At 36.7% G+C, this 16,719-nt stretch overlaps 1 long non-coding RNA gene across 1 annotated transcript in view; it reads left to right on the plus strand.

Annotated features, from left to right (window-relative positions):
- Positions 1-1,504: 1,504 nt before the first annotated feature.
- Positions 1,505-16,719, plus strand: part of LOC135207110 (uncharacterized) — an 81,494-nt gene continuing 66,279 nt past the window's right edge. Inside the window, exon 1 of the long non-coding RNA XR_010312880.1 lies at positions 1,505-1,561. This is a non-coding gene — a long non-coding RNA (uncharacterized LOC135207110). The remainder of the gene's footprint in view (positions 1,562-16,719) is intronic.

A 16,719-nucleotide genomic window follows, 5' to 3' on the forward strand; every position in this document is an offset into this window, starting at 1 on the left:
CTAGCGCTCCCAAATTTTTACCATTGATTCCCCTTCCCCTAGGGAAGGTTTTCTAAATTCTAATCCTTCTAGCCCAGATCTTTCCAGAGTAGGCCATCCACCACGCAATTTTGTCGCCGTTGTGACCAAAATGTGTAATGCTCTTCATAACCTTGTGGTTGAATCTCTTAATTCTCGCTTGATGCAGACACCCTCTTTGTTGAGAAAGCTGACAGGTGTCTTTTAAATATATATATATATATATATATATATATATATATATATATATATATATGTGTGTGTGTGTGTGTGTGTGTGTGTGTGTATACATATATATATATATATATATATATATATATATATATATATATATATATATATATATATATATATATATATATATATATATACATACATATATATATATATAAGACGCCTGTCAGCTTTCTCAACAAAGCCAGAATTAACAGATTCAACCACGAGGTTATGAAGATCATTACACAGTTTGGTTACAAAGGCGATAAACTGGGTTGATGTGGTACTGAATTTCGCAGAAGTCAAGGTAGGGCTATGTATATTAAGTAATTAATATACGTAGTCTAAGATAACACTTAGAATTCTAAATGAGATGCATGTAGTCAAAGAAATAGGTACTGTTAACGAGAAGATCCCGAAGGGGGAGTTGGTGACCCATATACCTATTGACAAACAAACTTGAAGTTTTGCTACGATTTATCTTCATCCGCCGTTAATAAAAAAAGGAAAAAAAATTTAACCTACCATAATTTTCGCATTGCACTAATTTTACCAAAATTCTCATTTAAGATATTCAATAGCCACCGGTAAATAATCGGTATCGATGCAGAAAAACAGGACGATCTGCATCAACGAGGAGCTTGCACAGTAATTGTAAAAAGTAAAACATGAAATACTATATACTTTCAAATATCGCAACGTTGCGACGGATATCAATGTCAATTCAAAAAAATCTGTTCAACGAGACTATTATAAAATCAACTATTGCACACTCAACAGAAACAAATGAAGCTTAAAACGTATATATGTGCACAAACGTTTCCCGGTACCGGACATCACAATTTTTTTTTTTTAATTTCTTTGAACTTGGATCTTCAGGCTTTGTAGTGACAAGCGTATCTAAGAAATAGCAAAGAATTCAATAAGTTAAGAGGACATTGTGGCTATTACAGTTGCATGTGTATCTAGTAAACAAGTGACCAGCAAATTCTCCAAATATTTTATCTAAGTATCTAATGGCGTCAATAAACAGTGAGCATGGAGGGACTGCTGTCCCATTGCAGTTATTAGTCTAAACATATATGTACCTCTGTAAAAAAAAAAAATACTTCGACAAATCACCTCTATAAAAATCAACTTCGACAAATAAGTAATAAAATTAAGAGTGAATACTAAAGCATACAGACAACGATATTATTATATGTCATTTTCGGATGAGTACTTCAATTGGCAGCGAAGAGTAACTGTGGCGGTTAGTTACTATTTTGTAGTGAAATGTGAAGGTGTCGCTGACCTGTCACATCACTTTTCAGCTATGGTTTTCTTGGTGAGGATCTGATAAGCTACTGCAAACAAATGTACTGCTGTGACTGAACAGCGGAGTTCATAATTTATTGCATGCATGTTTATTTACAGCTTGTTATACCGTCGTAGTTCAGTTAGTTAACTGACATACCCCGGGGTAATAGGTATAGACTACCGTACCATTTGGAACAATAATGGCGGGTAACGCAACCCTCATTTGCTTTCTTTCGGGTATGGATCAAGAATGTAATAAACTGATTTATTACAAACTCCGTTTGTCACTGCGCAAGATTAAATGACACTGCCTAATGCACGTGAAAGCACATTGATTATTGGGAACCTTACGATATGTGGATAGCTAATCCCAAAGCTTGGCGATTGGGAAGGAGTAGCCTAAGTTTGCAAGTGTTCAGCTCGCTCCCTCTCACGATGTTGATTTTGTACAACTTTGGCTAATGTTGTTTAGTACCTTTACTGTGTGATACTTTAAACTTTGCTAGTTTACTTGCTGTAGCTTTTCCATATTTAGGTCTGTATACACAATGACGGCCGCCATTCGTAGACCTGCACCGTGAACCATTAGGCCGAGCAGCTCTAGACTCATTCCACTTTTTTTTTTCTCTAATTATTGGCCGCAGACCTACAACATGGGTGATGGTTAATCGAGGTTCTACTGTGATGGAGATAACTGATACAGCAGGGAAGGCCTATCCGATGAAACCAATGCCTGTTATCACCACAATTTATTAACCGATAGTTTATAATTTAAGCGTGTGTGGGAGTCGGGCCGGGGGGAAGAGGAATGTTTGGAAGACCTGTACTTCGCTTTGATCGATGGACGGTGATGCATTTGATTTTTTGACTTTTAACCTTTGGTGCTCTGACAGCACCATGAACTAAAGCTCTATATTATTTACGTATGTTTAATTGGCCTATGCTAGCATGGGCCCTTGCTCTAAGGTGCGAAAAAGAATGAGGTTTGGTTTGGACCTTTAAACTGCCTACCCAAAGATATTAGTAGTAATGATATAGACCAGTTAGAAAAGCGCAGTTGGTATTTTGCCCTGTCACAGCAGGCTACATATTTGACTATTTGGGCGTTATTTCCGGTGCACATGCGTAATCGATTATTTTCGGACTCTGGTATCTAGTAGCATGTAAATGGGATACGCGCATAGCTTTTGTACTGCCGGCAAGATATCACACGCAATTTCGTCGGTTTTGGAGTAAATTGGCCGTGAAATCGGCAAACCAGCACGGAGTGGTATTTAGCTGGTTTTAGGATTACTTGTTCGTGAAACGACCTCGCTAATTGGTTATTCAATATCTAACCTAACCTAATGAAACAAGAAAACCTTTCACCAAGAGTAGTACGGATCAAAATGACGAGTTTTGACGACGTCGTTGGCTTTTAATGGCGCGAAACACGTCGGAGATATTCGTGATTAATCATCCTCGACAGTAATCGACTGAGCATATATGCACCGGAAATGACACGGCAAAATATCCACTTCGTTAAAAGAAAAAAAAAACGTATAGGCCTACAGATTTCTTTTATGTCCACAATAAGAGCATAATGTTAAGATGTATGTTACATTTATTTTTTCAAAATAAAAATGTTATAGCAAATGTTAAGGTCATCGGGAATAAATTACGGAAGAAAAAAATTAATTTCACTCCATCATCTTGGGTTGGAGTGAGGTTTTAGGGAGTAAATATTGTAAATGATTGGGAAACACATAACGTATCAAATGAGAGGTCTCTTGAGTGTCGATTATGAAGAAAGTTATTGGTGTAACGAAGGTTCTTTAGAAAATGGGTGTAACTATGACACTACATGAACTTCCGTGCCATTCTTTGTCGGGGTTGGATTAAAGTCAGTGTTAAAATGGTAGTTATCAGTTGTAATATTGTGTCATAGTGTGCGTATTCTACCGCCTTTTTGCGATACTTGTCTCCATTGGGGGGTGGGGGGATGGGGGTTGAAACCCAGGGGGAGATTATAGTGTTACTGAGGGTCGGTGTCACGATTAAATTTCAGTTTTTGTCTATTCAAAATGGAAATTTAATTGGATAGTCATGTAGCACATTTAAATGAGAGGTCACCTTCTGTAGATTACGAAAGCACTTTTCTTCCCATCATGGGAAGGTGTTTAAGGCTAAAAAAAGCGTTTAGGGAAAAAAAACTTTTAATATATCAAATGAAACGTCTCTGTTAGTAGATATTGAAAGCGTTAATTCAAAACTTGCTCCTCTTAGTTGAATGTGTTCAATTGAGGTAAGATGGTCTTGTTTCAACGGTATTATGTCGTTTAATGGGTGGCATTAACATTAATCTGGTTGTATTGTAAGGCATTACTTGATGTCAATTGGTGTTATTTATTATAAGGCAACTGGGTTTTATGACCCGCTGAGAAAACCAAGAGCATGTAGATGTTACAGGGAATATGTGAAATCGGATTTCACGAAATCCCTAGGGAATATGTGAAATGACCTAGCAACATATATACAGTTCTACCGCTACCCTCTCCAAATGAAGAAATGATGTGCTAAATTATGCATTATACATATACATATATGTAGTACATATATACATATATCCATATACATGTCTACTTATATACACACATGGCCATATGTGCATAAACATTCATATATATACATATACGTACATATATGATATATATAATCTAAGGTGACCAGATTTCTGAGACAAAATCTGGGGACATTTTCGGTTCAGAGGCGTAAAAACCTACAAAACATGACGTGTTTTTGTCATTGAAAAACTAAAACGGGGACACTGCCCTTACCATTCATAAAGCAGCATTCAAATGTTTCTCTCACCCTATTTATCCTAAATTGCAAAGTACTTGTATAAATTTTCAATTGATTAAATGAAGGTAGGCTCTAATTTAATGACTACTTACCAATAATTGAACAGTATGAAAATTATATACGGTTGGAACAACGCTGGAATGCGGAGTGGTGGTGGCTGGTTGCTGGCGGGAAGGCAAGAGGGGAGTCAGTGAAGGACGTGCATGGTGCATGACGATGGTTTGGCGGGAAATTTCTTTTTTTCATGAAAGGTAATCCGCAAAATATGCCGTGCAAAGCTGTTTATCATTTCCTTAATTATATACACTGTACAGTGCGAGTAGAACGGTGTGCAACTATTTATAGTTAGGTCAACGTTTTTTTATTATTATTTATTTATTTATTTATTTTTTGTATTCCAATTTCGGCTCTTTCAGTCACAGAGAAAACAGGGGACAGCAGTAGCCGGGGACAGTCCACTGAAAACCGGGTCAATGCCCTTCTGGCGACGTCTGGTCACCCTAATATAATCTTAGAAATCATAGGGCTGCACCCTTTTGGTGAGACCCCTCTCTTAAAAGGGGGGGAAATACACAAGCACCCAATAAAGCATGCAAAAATACTACCCTGTGGTATTATTTCTTGCAGTAGTGACTTGGATAAGCTATTTGTGGAGTTACTTCACATTGTGACAAGCCGTATAATTTATTTTAGAGTAAATGTGTATATTCAATTTGAATTTTACTTAGAATGGTGCATGCTAATTTTTTCATAGATATTGTAGCCCAGGTGCCATAGGCCTAGCCTAATGCTGAATATGAGAATAAGAGTTTTTTTTTTTAATCATATAATGAGGATTACTTCGTATCTAGAATCATCTTTGAGTCTCCTAAGTGGAACGCAAAGGGCCCCAGTGAAGTTTTCTGGTCTCGTCTTTCCGTGCTGTCCATCATTGTCTCACACATGTATGCATAAAAATAAAAGAAATTTCAATAACTTCCTTCATGGTATTTTTTCTCACTATCCTGCCAGCAGACTCCTAGAAAGTTTTCATACCGGTAGTTGCTTTCAATCCGTTACATCTTTGAATCCTTCTTCTGTTTATTAAGACATAATATTACTGATGAAGGTGAAAATGTCCGCATTTGTTAAAACGAAATAATCGTACAGGATATTAGTCTCAAACTTGGTAACAAAGCGGGGTGAGTAGGAAAGGTAGGGGAAGGAAATTGTTGCAGATGAGAAATGAAAGAACCAGGGAATGCAGTTATGGACCCCGTGAACGTCGCACTGCATATTGCAATATGCATTGTGAAGCACCCTGACTTGACTAATACCATTACAAATTAAAGTCTGCCGATATTCGGTGGAAGTTCATTGAACTTCGTTCGTTCTAGAATAAGATTAAGTCAGCTTTGGCAACATGTAGGGATGGTAGTGATGGTCAGTAAATGTCCGAGAGCTGCATTTGTCTCTTCTGACCACAGAACAGTGTCATAATTAATGGGTCATTTGAATAAATAATGACCAATTCGGTATAACATACAAAGGGATTATGGTTGGCTGCAATGGTAGTAGTGTGCACTAGTCATTGAAATGTATAAATCTTGTGACGTAGGAGATGAACTGCTTGTGATTAAAAATATCAACACCAATTTACTGCAAACACAGCATAACACTATACATAGATACTATGACTGGTTAGTACCGATATATTGAACCAAACATCCACCACATTCAGTGCTGTAAGTTAACCAATAAAATCGTGCATAATCCGTTCATAATTGGCTATGCTTTCATTCTTCCGTTCGAATGAATGCAAGCACGACTGCCCTGAATAACGGAAAATTTTAATTTTCAACATGTTTATTCGCTATAAAATGAAGACCATCTTACCACTCCTCTATTTTATACGTTCTATTATGCAATAGATGTACGTACAGCCAGCAACAAAACCGGCGTCGCCCCACCAAACCTAGCTCGGATAGGTCATGCCCTTCTTTCCCTGAAAGATGGCCCATGTTCAAACAACCAGTACATAGAATGGGAGGAGGAGGGAAATTACGGTAATCAGGCAAAGAAATGCAATAATGAATGAAATATATTTGGACAAAGAGATAAGACAAGACAAGAGAGAGAGAGAGAAATAGAGTATGAGGAACGGTAACGAAAGAAATGCATACAGTGTACAGAGAGAGAGAGAGAGACTGGGCTTTTATTCCTGTTTAGTTATTTATCTAATGGGTATATTTGAGACCTGCTTTAAGAAATGTTATCGTATATTTTTTGGAAAATAATTATTATGAAATCTTATCACATCATATTGTTGTAAATCGTTAATATTTTCTATATAAAAAAAGCCTTAAATATTATTAGAACTGACTATTCATATTGATATTATTCAGACGGAAGTGCCCTTCTTTTTCATTATCCTATAGCAGCTGTATTCTCTCTCTCTCTCTCTCTCTCCTTCTCTCCTTGCACGTTTCACAGGGTCAAATCATTGCAGAAGGGTTTTGTTTAACCAGCAGTGAGTGCCCTCCCTCTGCACATTGGCACTGCTCACCATAACAACACTTTTTAGAATTCCTTGAAACAGATTTCCATTTGTAGTTTGTCTTCCGGAGGATCCCTCAAATGAGCATTGACATTTCACCTTGCACAAAATCGGTTTACTGATGATCTTCTAATAGCTTCTTTCTCATTTTGCTTGATCTTCTTTTGTCTCTTAGGAAATCAGAGTTTTTTTTTCTATCGATGTTCTTGCTATCCTTCCGTTTGACTTCTCTTTGGTTTATCTCGCTTTCCTCCGGCTCCTCTCGTTGCCGCTTCCAGGACTCCTTCGTGTATCCAGTCTTCCTTTATTTCTCGTCTCCTTGTATCTTCTCTGCAGACCTTCATGCATCCTTTTTCTGTTTTCTATCAGTATCTACAACTAATGCCATCTGAATTTCGTCTTAGTACATATAGGAACGTTCTTTTTTATCTCTTGCCTTCCTGGAGCCTCCTGTCCTCTGCCTTTTCTAAGTGGGCAGTTATGCCGTCTTTGGCATTCTCAGGATTCCTTTTTAACTCCTCCAGAAGTATTCCGTCCTGCACCTGCAAAAGTAGCCTATCTCGTCCATCTGCTTCTGAAATTTTTCTTAACGCTCTCTCTCTCTCTCGCTCTCTCTCTCTCTCTCTCTCTATCTCTCTCTCTCTCTCTCTCTCTCTCTCTCCTTGCGCTTTTAACGGCATGATACCTCACTGCTGGGGTGTCATCACAGGGCCAAATCATTGCAAAGGGGTTTTGTTTAGCCAGCAATGAGCGCCTTCCCTCTGCTCATTGGCACTGCTCACCAAAAGAAATACTGTAAGTCTTGAAGTATCGCTCCAACTCTGAATTTATATATATTCAGAATTTCTGAATATATATAGATTTAGAATTTCCTGGCATGGTGTTATTTGCTTTTCAGCTTCTTTTTGAAGAATAACTTGTTTGTGGACGGTCCTCTGACAGCTTGTACTGTAGTTCTTGAAGTTTTGTGTCGCTCTACCTCTGAATTTATATATATTCAGAATTTCTGAATATATATAGATTTAGAATTTCCTGGCATGGTGTTATTTGCTTTTCAACTTCTTTTTGAAGAAAAACTTGTTTGTGGACGGTCCTCTGACAGCTTGTACTGTAGTTCTTGAAGTTTTGTGTCGCTCTACCTCTGAATTTATATATATTCAGAATTTCTGATTATATATAAATTTAGAATTTCCTGGCATGGTGTTATTTGCTTTTCAACTTCTTTTTGAAGAAAAACTTGTTTGTGGACGGTCCTCTGACGGCTTGTACTGTGCTGTTTTCACATTTTGTAGGGTTCCATATATGTACTAGACATTGGTTTCCTCCAAAAACTTCTTTTTATTTCTTGTTGTGTTTGATGGCAGACACTCTCGTGGCGGGTGAGGAAAAGAGCTTGAAGCAGAAGGTTGGTTTGAGAATCTGTCGGAGGCTTCGACTCGTCTCTTCTCGATTTCGAAGTCTTCCTCCTTCCTTGGAGACAGCGTGTTCGTTCGTTCGTCCTCTTCCATGTGTGTCTTGAAGGGCGGTTTCCCGTTGGGATTCTTGAGGACTTGGGAAGCCTTTCATCCTCTTGAGTTCCGCCACCTTTAAGTTCACACTGGAGTCGACGCTTTTCCTTCGTGAGGTCTTCCACTTCCTTCACCAGGCGCTAGAATCTGAGCTCGAGGTCTTTCCTCTCGGATTCGCGCTGCCTTGGTCGCGTCATTTTGTCCCTGGATGAGCCTCGCCATCCGCGATGCTTATTCAGTCCTGAGCTGCTGGCTTTCTCCCTCTGTCGTAGGAGTTTCTCAGACCTTTGAAGCTGGCAGTTTGCTTTGCTAATTGCACAGACAAATCCCTCACATAATGCATCGTTTTTCTGCCCAATTTCCTTCGCGTCGTACTTCATCTGGTGATTGTTTTCTGTGATCTTGAGGATCTTGTTTTCCAGCTGTTGTTTCTCCCTCTTTATCGTTCTCCTTCTCCAGAAACAAAGTTTCAGTCTCGAGCGAGTGGGCCCTCTCTGTTTCGATACCTCATGAGTGATCTGTCCAACGCCTTCATAGTAGTCGACCTCTGCTGCAACAGACGATTTATTATGTCAAGTTCACCTGCTGATGGTGTCTCGCAAGGCCTCAATTCTCTCGCCCAGTTCCTTTTCCTTGGGTTCTTCAGCTCCATCATCAGAGATCTACATCCTCACCAGCGAATAGGCCGCTACAGCAAACAAGATGACTATTCCTGCGTTAGACTTCTCTCAGTAAATCGCTGGACATGTGGACAACAACTTCCTAACAACAGCTGCTGCCGACACCAGATAAGGCCATATTTTCTTCAAGCTGGAATCCATATCTGCAGAGGCCATACCCAGTTCTTACACACACTCCTCTCTCTTGATTCTTCATTGAGTTTCTATATATCACGAGAGATATTTCGATTTGTTAAAATATATCAGGAAGTGTTTTGAAAGAATTGGATAATGTTTTGGGTCTCTTGGTGTTATAAATTGCTGAAATAATCTCTCTCTCTTTCGCTTTGCAGTGACAAGCTTAATCTTAGAGTATTAAGGAATAGAGAGAGAGAGATGGATTGTATTTTAGCGCAGAAAAACGGTGTATTGGTATATATGTGAAATCACTCCGTTTGGACCAAGAAATCTAATGTTTTTACCATAACTTTTTTCGTGTATAATGCCTTCAATTAAAGATTTTTTTATTATTCTCTCCACACATATATATATACATAATATATATATATATATATATATATATATATATATATATATATATATATATATACATACATACATACACACACAACTTATCAGAGAGAGAGAGAGAGAGAGTGTCTGCGGTATTTTTATTTGAGTTTATCGTAATACACAAAGTAGACTATGCATAAGATTTGAAGAAGATTGATTTGATTTGTAATAATTTTATAATTCCAGAAAAGGGATGAGTTTGTCATATTATTCTGTCATGTAATACTTATAGCAAAAAATATTCCCGTACAAACAAGGGTTGAGCTTGTGATATTTGTTAAACATATAAAAAAGATTAAATACCATTTGTCAGTATTACTGAAATATAATGAAAATCTATTTAAGAATCTTTACTCTCTTTTTTGTCCTTCTACAGTTACATCTTTTCAAAAGAAACAGAAAAAATCTGAATATGTTTGGTAACTCTTAAGACATCACTATACCCCCTTAAGGAGTTTCGTAATTTATGAAGGGCTCCTAATTGGTTGCTGCAATATGTGTGATCCACAGTTTGGCTTTTTATCTCTTCTGCAGTTTCTAACCCAAGTAAGGTAGTGGTCTTGCTCTTTGTTCTTGTCAGGAAATCTTAAACACAAAATTCACAAAAATTATTTCTGAATCTCACATGTCACATTTATTAACGACAGGCTTCCTGCACTGACCTGCAGACATTTTTAAGGTATGTTTGGGGCCACTCACAGATCTTATAAAAGAAACTATTTGTTTGATTACAGTATAAATTTAATTACAATCTGCATGAATTCATATTCATACAGTTGTGATTCAGGGAGAGGGCACCATATGTACTTTACAGAACTAAATCAAGGTATCTGAACCATGACATCAAAGCTTTTTGAACATTTTCAAGTACAATTATTACTAGGAGGTACATACGAGGGTTGTCTGTAAAAGAAGGTTCCCAAAGATTTTTCACAATGAAAAACATGATTATTGGCATTGAATAATACATTTTGGGAAAGTTCAGATTTTTTCCTATTTTTCGAAATAATCGCCGTTGAGATCAATGCATTTTTGCATGCGGTGTACCATCTTCTTTATGCCTGAATCATAGAACTCTCCCGCCGCTCCGCAAAGGTAGCTTAAAACCTCTTCTTTCAGCTCCTCTCCGGTTCTGAAATGTGTTATGGACGTCTGTACGTCCATCTTTGAATTCTCTGCACCATTTGCGCACGTGTTGTACACTCATACACTTTTCTCCATAGACTTCACACAGTTGGGAATGAATGTCCACCAGTGCAGTGTTTTTTTGCACACAAAAAACGAATCACAGAGTGTAATTCGCACCTGGTGGGAGAAGCGAGTGGGGGCTCCATCTCTATCGGCTGCCAAGCCAAGGCTGAGCGTCAAAGACAGCTCGCCGGTGGGGGCTGGGAGAGGGGGGACCAAACTACACTCCAGTGTCGCCGGATCCCGCGTAACAGCGTTTTGCGACTGCAGCTCATTGAGAACCTTATAATACGGACAACCCAAGTATATAAAGCAATGTAACAATCCACAGTTATACGGACCTATAATTCAACATGCTTATTTACATTGTACAGTCTCAGGTAGGCTAGCTTGTAAGAATAACTTAACTTTCATAACCAGCCAAGACTTGAGCTGTGGAGAGGGACAAATGAAAACAATAAACTATTCCTGAAGGTTGCTAAGTTAGGCTACTATTGCTAAGCTAAGGCTTAGTTATTTGATGATCAACCCTGGTAGACTAGCTAGTTGGTAAAGTTTACATGCAGACCAGCTACTATGAGATTCAGGGCCTCTGTAACACGGTTTTTTCGCAATAACTTTTTATCTATGCATTTCATAAATATAACGCTTATTCAGAATACATATTATATCAACACATAAATTTTGAGTGTATTCTGCACTACGTAGGTTGAATAAATTTGGTACTTATAATGTAAAAGTGACCTTTTTTGAAGACGGGCCAACTTACTCAGAGAAAAGGTTTCGAACGCACTCGTTACGTAACTTATGACATCATTTCTTCCCTGTTTCTCGATGGATGATTGGCTATACTAACGAAGGCTAAACCTCTGGCAACAATGACATACAAATTTAAATACAAGCAAAGCAGTACACCTTTATGAACTCTGGAACCTCCCCACTGATAATTGTCATAATGAACAAACCAACAATATATGTTAATAAATACAAAAACACTTCGATTATTAGTATAATTCCCAAAATAAGTTTCCAAAGAAATTACAGTCTACTTTATAGGTCACAATCAGATTGACAAGATGTAGGGAATAGTTGGTAATTACCAAAAACATAGTAGACAAGCTTGATTTGATAACTGTTATATCCTATGTCAAGCAATTTTATTTATTGGCTATCTACCTATTTACTGAAAAAAAATAGCCGGTACCGTATATTGGCTTTAAACCTTCACCAATAATTATCGTCAGAATGGTGACTTCATGAGGCTCCACCCACTTTCGCCTCGTTATAATTCAGGATAACACTGAAGGCTACCATGGGCATTGTTGGATTAGAAAATTTAACTTCTGGCTATAAAAACTAATTTCTCGAGTAGTTGTAAGAAGTGCTAAATGATCCTCAAGGATCCCAGCAGTTGGTCTAAACGTTTAATTCATGTATATTACTGCTATACTGTTGCGGCACTACTGCTACAGTAGTATTACTACACTAGCACTGATACCCATCCACATCTATGTATCGTTCCGCCATTTATAAAGTCTTTGGGTTTCAGAGCCGATGGAATTTCTGTCTGGTGGATGGGCGGGGCAACATTTAGTCAAGAGGTGTTTGTTTACCTTGCTTACGTAATGAATGTTTTTCGACTCTTGGCTCGTAATCATTGGCCGTGGCGTCGGCTAGTTCATTTTTACTCTATAAAAATCAAAACCATCGGGTTTAGGTTATTGATAATGCTGACAAAATTTGTGTGTGGTTGTAAAATATACATATGTCAACTTTCAGCTACATCCGATGCTTTGACAAGGAGCAAAGTCCAAAAAACCGTGTTACAGAGACCCTGATTCTCATAGTAGTTTGTTAAGTTCACTTGTGGCCCAGCTAGTTGGTTAAATTTACTTGTAGATGAGCTAGTTGGTACAGTTTACATTTAAAACTATAATGTAGTATGAATTTGAAGTATTCTTTTAAGGTAAAAATGATAATGGTAAAATTGAAGAATACCTTACTACCTTTTAGTGTTCTGGCAGATCAACTTCAGTTGATACATGGGGCTTTAAGAACTTATTGATAATATGGTAAATAACAGCATAACACTTCGTTAAGACTTAAAACTGCAGCAGGCCTAGGGCCAGGCCTCAAGATACAATGAATACAAAGACTTGAATGCAAGACTAGAAATATAGTCCTAAACTATAGTAATTGGGATGATAAAATGAAGAATTTAAATTTTATTGCTTATAACAATCATACTTTTAATAAGTCCCATTCTATTTTTTTTTTAATGGTTGCTTTTGGATGTAAACTATAAACTTTACAGTGCCATTTTACAAATGTCTATTTTGAAATAAACTATGGGCTTTTTATTTAGTTTTCTTTGTCACCCATATTTTTTTTTAACTATCATCAATCAAATGCAGTCACATTTAATGTGTTTTTAAATATGTCAATGGACGGCAATATAGATGGGCAATTTTCCCAGTGGTAGTTTACCCAGTGGCAATAGTCCTAGTGACATTATATATAATTATATATATATATATATATATATATAGGGGATATATACAGTAGATATAATATATATATATACCTTATATATGATATATACATACATACATATATATAATATATCTATATATATATATATAATCATGTATATGTGTATATTTTTATACATATAATAATTTTGTATATATACATACAGTACAATATATGTATAGAGATATTATATATATAGATAGATACTTATATATATTATATATATATATATAATAATATATATATATATATATATAATATATATTATATGTCTGAACAACAACCCTTTTTTGAGTTCTATGTATGAGTTAAGCTACAAATGTCCTTTAATATCTAATTCGCTCTACCTCAGAATTAATATATTTTCGTATATGTTAACTGAAAGGAAATTTTTAGTTGGTAATAATTTCGTCGGCTCCTGGGCGCGAACCTACGTAGGAACCCAGAAATCAGGACGTCCAGTGAAGCGCCTTTAACCACACAGCTACCACGAGAGGATATAAGTTAATGCCGCCTCTCACCTACAAATCCCTGTCGCGCTCAGGTATTCGTTGTTTTGGAGTTGTTATTAACCCTCCTCGACCTTGACAACTCCAAAACAACGAATCCCTGGGCGCGACAGGGATTTGAAGGTGAGAGGCGGCGTTAACTCATATCCTCTCGTGGTAGCTGTCTGGTTAAAGGCGCTTCACTGTACGTCCTGATTTCTGGGTTCCAATGTTCGCGCCCAGGAGCCGACGAAACTATTATCAACTAAGAATTGCCCATCAGTTAACATATATTACATATAGCTAAGACGCAACCGATCTGCCAATAATTTGAGACAATAAATAATATGTTAATAGCATACGGTTTTGCAACACCTGCATCCTTTATACCCTACCATCATTATATTAATGCACCGATTCACACATTCACTTCATTTCATTTCACATAATTTATTTTCATCAAGAGTTTCAGAAACTGTAATAAATATAATATAATATGAGAAATATAGCAAATTAAAATACTTTCTATAAGTAACTTAGATGGTTGCGAGGGGCGGAGCCAAGTGGCCCATCACACTCAAATACTGGTAACTCAACTAAGTTATGCCATAAATATAAATCCTGTAGTACTAGAGTAGCATATCCAATAACGTGTTCTTAGCGTAGATTAATTAATAAAATAATACCTTTGCAAAGTTGATACATTGATGGCTCACACAACCCACTGCTCTAAAACCTGGTGTGTAACATCTTTGTGACTAGTTTGCATATTATTGGTAATACAGGTAATTATAGTCCAGTCAATCTAGAGCAAAAAAAGATACAGCCCAGCATAAGTTGGTAGAGTAGGGATTTACGGTTTCGTGATCCTTGGCCACATCCAAATAACATTAAACGTTTACCATTATTTAAATAGTGTATCCAGGTGATTTAAGATCAAGGACAGAACGACAGATGGAGAGAGAGAATACAGCTGCTTATAGGATAATGAAAAAAGGTATTTCTGTCTGAATAATATTAATATGAATAGTCAGTTCCAACAATATTTAAGGCTTTTTTTACATAGAAAATATGATAACGATTTAAAACAGAACTATAAGATAAGATTTCATAATTATTTACAAAAAAAATACATTAACATATTTCTTAAAGCAGGTCTCAAATATATCCATCAGATTAATAATTAATAAGAATAAAAGCGCACGCTCTTTCTCTCTCCATAAACTGTACCCATTTCTTTCGTTACCGTTCCTCGTATTCTCTCTCTCTCTCTCTCTCTCTTCTCTCTTCTTTTTTTTTTCTCTCTCTGTCTTTTGTCCATATATTTGATTCGTTATTGTATTTCCTCCTCCTCCCATTCGAACTATGGCTGGTTGTTTGAACGAAGGCCACCTTTCAGGGCAATAAGGGCATGATCTATCAGAGCCAGGTTTGGCGGGGCGACGCCGGTTTTGTTGCTGGCTGTACACATATACTGGCAAAGAGTTTAGGATCTAACCTTTAATGACAGTAAGTTCGAGTTGAAACAGACTCCCACTACATGGGTTGTTGAGGGATGTCAGTTCATCAGACTCAGAGAATAACTCAAGTCAATAGTCTCACGAGAGAATAAACAAGGCAGTCGTATTTTACCACTGACAAATGAATTACTACTGCGTGTGGCCGCACAAGGCGCAATGCTGAAGGATCCGATCCTTGTGAGAGGTTTCAACTCGAGTTAAATGGTAGGGGTCCTTGGGTCTTGGGCCTAATAGTTGGAGACAGGCTAACCGTTGTCGGGTCATCAGCCGGTAGTTTCGAGATCCACTGACTTTTCATGAATTTGACTAGTCCGGCGTATTTATTTAGTGTGCATTAAGCTTTACTTCGAGACGTTTTATGTTCATAAGACGCAACACAGGGTTAACTAAATCAGTTACCCTACCCTTCCCCAAATGCAAAATCCAAACATAAAGCTGTAACAGGTACTTTTTGCACAAATGTTTGTTTAAGAGTCGGAGAGGTTTAAATGTATCCACTTGAATAGGCTCGCGATATCTGTATTATTGTACTATGGTGGTATTTGCAGGAAACATACATTGTTTACTGTGTGAATGGTCAAGCTACCTTTAGAGCAGGGCCGTCCAAGTTGTTTAGTCTGAGGGCCACTTTTGAAAAAACAAAAAGTCATGCGGGCCACCTGTGTGTATGTATGTATGTATGTGTGTGTTTATGTATATAAGTGTGTATATATATATATAAGATATATATATATATACATATATATATATATATATATATATATATATATATATATATATATATATATATATATATATATATATATATGTCATCTATATATATATTATAATATATATAAGATATATACTATATATATATATATATATATGTATATAATATATATACATCTATATATATATATATATATATATATCCTATAAATATATATATATATATATATATATATATACATATATATATATATTTACATATATTACTTAGAAATGATCGATTTGAAAATTACAAGGACTTATTTCAGAGGAATTCAAAGAAATATATTTTAAAGAGGGCAAACAAAGGTAAATTTAGTGGGAATGCTGATAACAGCTTGACTTTATTATTTTTAAAAATTCAGGGTGAAAATCAGTGAGGGCACATCTTAATTCGGACTCAAGATTTACGTCACTAATTGAGGATCGTAGTGTTGACTTAAATAACTTCATGAATGAAAATGTGCTCTCACAGAGCAAGCTGAACCAAACATTCACAATAGTTTTGATGCAATCAGAAATGTGTGGGTAATCATGTGAGCAGGATATTTGTGTCCAAAAATCGAACTTCACATCTTGGTGGGGGTAATT

The sequence above is a fragment of the Macrobrachium nipponense genome, chromosome 32 (genome assembly GCF_015104395.2).
Source record: "Macrobrachium nipponense isolate FS-2020 chromosome 32, ASM1510439v2, whole genome shotgun sequence".
Taxonomy (NCBI): Eukaryota; Metazoa; Arthropoda; class Malacostraca; order Decapoda; family Palaemonidae; genus Macrobrachium; species Macrobrachium nipponense.